This window comes from Lucilia sericata, unplaced genomic scaffold (genome assembly GCF_015586225.1).
Source record: "Lucilia sericata isolate MDLA Ls3-8-SP2 unplaced genomic scaffold, ASM1558622v1 Contig000068F_arrow, whole genome shotgun sequence".
Classification (NCBI taxonomy): domain Eukaryota; kingdom Metazoa; phylum Arthropoda; class Insecta; order Diptera; family Calliphoridae; genus Lucilia; species Lucilia sericata.
This window is the reverse complement of record NW_023994102.1, coordinates 767,625-774,046: the sequence shown is the minus strand read 5'-3', so window position 1 is coordinate 774,046 and position 6,422 is coordinate 767,625. Positions and strand designations below refer to the sequence as shown.

The window sequence follows — 6,422 nt, the reverse complement described above, 5'->3', positions numbered from 1 at the left end:
AGTCTCAATATAATTAGTTAGGATAAAAAGTGGGCGAACTAGCAGCAGGGGGCGTGGCACCTCCCATATTAATTAAATACACAAATTCGTTTATCTTGGAAACTATTAGAGTTAAAAGCTTCAAATTTTTCACGAAGAACTTTAGTATCCATATTTTGGGTAATAAATTGGCGGACTACCATTGGGGGGAGCGGCACCTCCCATATGAATTAAATACAACAAAATATTTCATCTATGAAACTAATAGAACTAGATTCCTTAAATTTTGCAAAAAGGACTTTCATATTCATCTGAACCTTTTGGGGAAAAAAAGCGGACTTTCATCAGGTGGTGGCTTGGAACCCCCATATGAATTATGTAGAAAAATTTGTATATCTGAGATACTGTAGAAGCTAGAATCTTCAAATTTTACATGAAGAACTTTGACATTCATCTGAACATTTAGAGAAAATGGGCGGACTTTGAATGGGGGGATTGGCCGCTCCCATATGAATTAAATACAATAGAATATAATTTACATTTTTCATAGCTTACATTAAAATCCTAATTAGCGTTCGGAAAAATTGGCGAACTTGCAATAATTTGAGTGGCATTTCCCATGTGTAATTTGGTTTTTTTGCTTTTAGGGTAGCAAAGCATACTGGGTATAGCTAGTAGGAAATAAAAGAGCTTTTCGTATAATTCTCTATCCCAAATCCTATATAACTTCTATATAATCTTCCAGAAGATGCATTAAATTTAGTCTTTCGCGAAAGTAATTAGGATATATATAAATGAAATAAAAATATTTCGTAAATAAAATTTTAAAAAATTTTGTTTTGAAAATTTTGCAAAAAAATTGCATTAAGTGCAACTTTTTCTTTTTTTACTTCGTATCTAGAGGACTTCCTCTATCAAACAGGTCCTAGATGAGTAGATCATTTTACCATTTTTAGAATCTTCAATATACTCAAAAAATCAAAAGATATTGGAAAAAACGCCTTTTTTTGACTTGACAGACTAAAAAAAATTTCTTAACCGATTTAATATTTTTCAACTGTTTTGATAAGAGTTTCCTTTGTACTTTTTAAAAATTATATTTTTTACGGAAATGTGTAAAATATTAAGATCTAAATACAAATTTTTATATATATTTCTTTTTAATTTTTTTACAATTTAAGATCATTTTTGACACACACTTTTTTTGAAAACATATTTTTTAAATGTTTTTTATTTAACTCTTACTTTTACGAATAAAAAACTTACAAAAATATAATTTTTTTCGTAAAAACAAAAATTTACCAAATTTCTCTCTGCTATTGTAAAATATCAACGCATGATGCAACACAAATTTAAGCTTTATTATTCAAATGGATAAATTACTTTAGCAATGACAGATTTGGAAAAACAAAAATGGAAATGAGCATATTTATGCTGTAGAAAAAAAGAAATCCATAGAGAAGGCATAAAAAATAAAATTCTTAAGTTAAGGCCTAACTATAATATGCTTACACAAGCTGAATTCACCTTAAGCAACTGATCGAATACATATAACACGTATGTGACAAACTATAATGTAATTAAAGCGCCTTGGCGACACATACAATTTGTTTGACTCAAACAGTAAGTTTTTTGATTGTGTTAGTAAAAAACTCACACCGCATATATACGTGTGAGTTTTTTCACTAACCAATTAAAAAACTTACCGTTTGAGTCAAACAAATTTGATGTGTGGCCGTGTCGCTTAAAAGAGTTTTGTCATGTTTCGTCAAATTTTATTTGCTTAAGCAAAGAGCGATACTGAAAGCACATTCCGTACGGAATCAATTGTTGGTTTATTATTCACAAAGAAAATAAAAAAAATTAAAATTTACAAGAAAATTAATTTATTTCGATAAAATATTATGAAATATGTATTTTTGTTATTACGTATGGCATATAAATGTGAAAATGGAGCTAAATTGTTTTGAATGCAACGTAAGTACATTGTAGCCACCTAAAAGTTTCTTCGAATTTTCTTAAGCACTTGAGAGACTTTTCGTTCGGTTTTGACATAACCTTAAGCTAGTTTATGAACATTATAGTTGGGCCTTTAGTGTTAAGTAAAGCTGTGAATTTGTGAAGAGAAAATTAAAAGTGTTTTGTTTAATGTATAGCTTGTGTATAATAATATAACGTTCTTTTATGTAGACACACTGCTCCCACGTTTCTTAGGCAAATTGACGCGGGGAAATATAATCTAAAAATAATGATAGTAAAGAATATATACGTCTTAGGGAGCTCATTTAGAAGTAAAAAATACATAGATTCGAAAATATACTTTGGAGAATGTCCAAAATTTGATCCTGAGGTGATAGGAGAAAAGAAGAGGTTATGAGTTAGAACAAGATATATATGTATACAGTAGAGATAAATAAAAACTTTTGATATAGCAGAAAATGGAAGAAGGGAAATGGAAGATAAAAGATAAGTTTATTTTAATTCCAGAAATTAGAATCAGTGCCTGCAATTCATTATACGCTCTAAAATTGGAATTTGAAATTTTTGCTATTTGAACACAAGAAATCCCCAAGTTCTTTTTATTCTGTAAAACAAAAAAGGGGAATCAGCAAATTATATACATAAGTTTTTCCATATTTTGTGTTTTTTGTCGCATTTATGTATTTTAATGCGGATGCAGCTACGACAAGATCGGGAGGACAGATGAGACTGTCAGCTGTCTCAGGATTCTTCGTGTGGTAGATTTGTTGGTGTAGTTTCTGTTTCTGTTTCAGTGTAGAGTTTTTGTTTTCTCTTTATTTACTTTTCGGTTCTGTGTCTGGTGAGTAGGGTTGGGACCGACTGAGGATTTATACATGATCGAGTTAGCTGGAACCCTCGCTGGGAAACATGTTCCGTAACAAATATCCTTTGCTAAGAATGTCTTGTGGTGATGATTCAATTTCATCTGATTTTGTCTTAGTTTTATATATATAAACTAAGTTATAATCAGTGTCGAGACAAGTAAGAATAAAAGTGGTTTTCGAAAATTAAAAAATTAATTTGTAATAAAGTTTCTTTTAAATACCAAGTGTATTAATATAAAGTGTTATATTAGAAATCAAAAATTAAATTCATAATGCTATCGCAAAAAATTATGAGTCTGCTTAAAATGAAGTGGAGTCACCCAAAAAGTGAAGTGAATTGGCCGAGTAATGCAAGTGTGAAAGACTTTGGACTTTGTAAAACACGAGTTAACTACAACTGTGGTCAACGAGTTATTAGAAATTCTTAGAAAAACTGATTAAAAATGTAAGGACGTTAAAAGGTACAGCAAAAGAGAATTATGAAATTTTATTTTTTTTGTTAAAATTTTAGGTATTTTTACAAAAGGATTTACAGGATTTAAGTGTTTCCTTGCTCCTTACTTTATAAAAATAAAAGTTTATATAACCAAAGAGCAAATTTTTCAATAACTTCAGAATTTTTTTGAATTTTTTTATAGGATATATAGGATTTTTACTGTACCACATTTTGTTTGCCTATTGACAACTAGAACTGTTTTACTGACATTTTCGTTTTTAAGGATATATGGGAGGTACCATTATCCTTGGGCCGATTTTGCTCAAAAATTAAATTTTGTCTTATGTTTATGACATATAGCCCTATGCCTAATTTTATTACTCTACAACAACTCCCTCTATTTTTGCTAAATTTTGTTCTACATGGGAGCACTGTGCTACGGAAGTAAATGTGTCACAGACGCGACTCTTCACTGTGAATCGTCTACGATGTATTAAAATTAGTATTGGCAGAATCGTCTTTATGAATCGTCTACGATGCGATAAATAGAGTCTTTACACAATCGTTTGAATTGATCCTAAAATGTCTAAAAAATAGTTATTCGTTTTATATTGGCATTTTTTGTAAACTTTAAATAACAAATAAAATATAAATTTGAATTCTAAGACGGTCACCAGCATGAACAAAATGTTGTTGTAATACCTAATTTATTCCTCCATCATCAGCTTTAGGAAATTTAGAATGGCAGACACCTTTAAAAAGAAAATAATTAAAATTCAGTAAATGCGTGTCATTAAAAATACTTACTTGTTGTAAATTTCGTTATATTGAATTCCTGAACACTCGGCTTACTGCTCGTTCCACGCCAACTCAATTTTGCAACCACATCATCGCTCATCATCATCACTTAATTGAATCCCTGACAGCTTTATCACCCGTATTTCTGTAAAAAACTTGATGTTAATATTTGTTTATGTAATTCTCTTTTGCTGTACCTTTTAACGTCCTTACATTTTTAATCAGTTTTTCTAAAAATTTCTAATAACTCGTTGACCACAGTTGTAGTTAACTCGTGTTTTACAAAGTCCAAAGTCTTTCACACTTGCATTACTCGGCCAATTCACTTCACTTTTTGGGTGACTCCACTTCATTTTAAGCAGACTCATAATTTTTTGCGATAACATTATGAATTTAATTTTTGATTTCTAATATAACACTTTATATTAATACACTTGGTATTTAAAAGAAACTTTATTACAAATTAATTTTTTAATTTTCGAAAACCACTTTTATTCTTACTTGTCTCGACACTGATTATAACTTAGTTTATATATATAAAACTAAGACAAAATCAGATGAAATTGAATCATCACCACAAGACATTCTTAGCAAAGGATATTTGTTACGGAACATGTTTCCCAGCGAGGGTTCCAGCTAACTCGATCATGTATAAATCCTCAGTCGGTCCCAACCCTACTCACCAGACACAGAACCGAAAAGTAAATAAAGAGAAAACAAAAACTCTACACTGAAACAGAAACAGAAACTACACCAACAAATCTACCACACGAAGAATCCTGAGACAGCTGACAGTCTCATCTGTCCTCCCGATCTTGTCGTAGCTGCATCCGCATTAAAATACATAAATGCGACAAAAAACACAAAATATGGAAAAACTTATGTATATAATTTGCTGATTCCCCTTTTTTGTTTTACAGAATAAAAAGAACTTGGGGATTTCTTGTGTTCAAATAGCAAAAATTTCAAATTCCAATTTTAGAGCGTATAATGAATTGCAGGCACTGATTCTAATTTCTGGAATTAAAATAAACTTATCTTTTATCTTCCATTTCCCTTCTTCCATTTTCTGCTATATCAAAAGTTTTTATTTATCTCTACTGTATACATATATATCTTGTTCTAACTCATAACCTCTTCTTTTCTCCTATCACCTCAGGATCAAATTTTGGACATTCTCCAAAGTATATTTTCGAATCTATGTATTTTTTACTTCTAAATGAGCTCCCTAAGACGTATATATTCTTTACTATCATTATTTTTAGATTATATTTCCCCGCGTCAATTTGCCTAAGAAACGTGGGAGCAGTGTGTCTACATAAAAGAACGTTATATTATTATACACAAGCTATACATTAAACAAAACACTTTTAATTTTCTCTTCACAAATTCACAGCTTTACTTAACACTAAAGGCCCAACTATAATGTTCATAAACTAGCTTAAGGTTATGTCAAAACCGAACGAAAAGTCTCTCAAGTGCTTAAGAAAATTCGAAGAAACTTTTAGGTGGCTACAATGTACTTACGTTGCATTCAAAACAATTTAGCTCCATTTTCACATTTATATGCCATACGTAATAACAAAAATACATATTTCATAATATTTTATCGAAATAAATTAATTTTCTTGTAAATTTTAATTTTTTTTATTTTCTTTGTGAATAATAAACCAACAATTGATTCCGTACGGAATGTGCTTTCAGTATCGCTCTTTGCTTAAGCAAATAAAATTTGACGAAACATGACAAAACTCTTTTAAGCGACACGGCCACACATCAAATTTGTTTGACTCAAACGGTAAGTTTTTTAATTGGTTAGTGAAAAAACTCACACGTATATATGCGGTGTGAGTTTTTTACTAACACAATCAAAAAACTTACTGTTTGAGTCAAACAAATTGTATGTGTCGCCAAGGCGCTTTAATTACATTATAGTTTGTCACATACGTGTTATATGTATTCGATCAGTTGCTTAAGGTGAATTCAGCTTGTGTAAGCATATTATAGTTAGGCCTTAACTTAAGAATTTTATTTTTTATGCCTTCTCTATGGATTTCTTTTTTTCTACAGCATAAATATGTTCATTTCCATTTTTGTTTTTCCAAATCTGTCATTGCTAAAGTAATTTATCCATTTGAATAATAAAGCTTAAATTTGTGTTGCATCATGCGTTGATATTTTACAATAGCAGAGAGAAATTTGGTAAATTTTTGTTTTTACGAAAAAAATTATATTTTTGTAAGTTTTTTATTCGTAAAAGTAAGAGTTAAATAAAAAACATTTAAAAAATATGTTTTCAAAAAAAGTGTGTGTCAAAAATGATCTTAAATTGTAAAAAAATTAAAAAGAAATATATATAAAAA

At 29.7% G+C, this 6,422-nt stretch overlaps 1 long non-coding RNA gene across 1 annotated transcript; it reads right to left on the bottom strand.

The window, feature by feature from the left end:
- Window positions 1-3,826: 3,826 nt before the first annotated feature.
- LOC119616365 lies at window positions 3,827-4,202 on the bottom strand. Its single transcript, XR_005232533.1, has 2 exons — window positions 4,069-4,202; window positions 3,827-4,013 (listed from the first exon to the last, which is right to left on the bottom strand). It is a non-coding gene; the product is annotated as an uncharacterized LOC119616365 (long non-coding RNA).
- Between the last annotated feature and the right edge of the window lie 2,220 nt (window positions 4,203-6,422).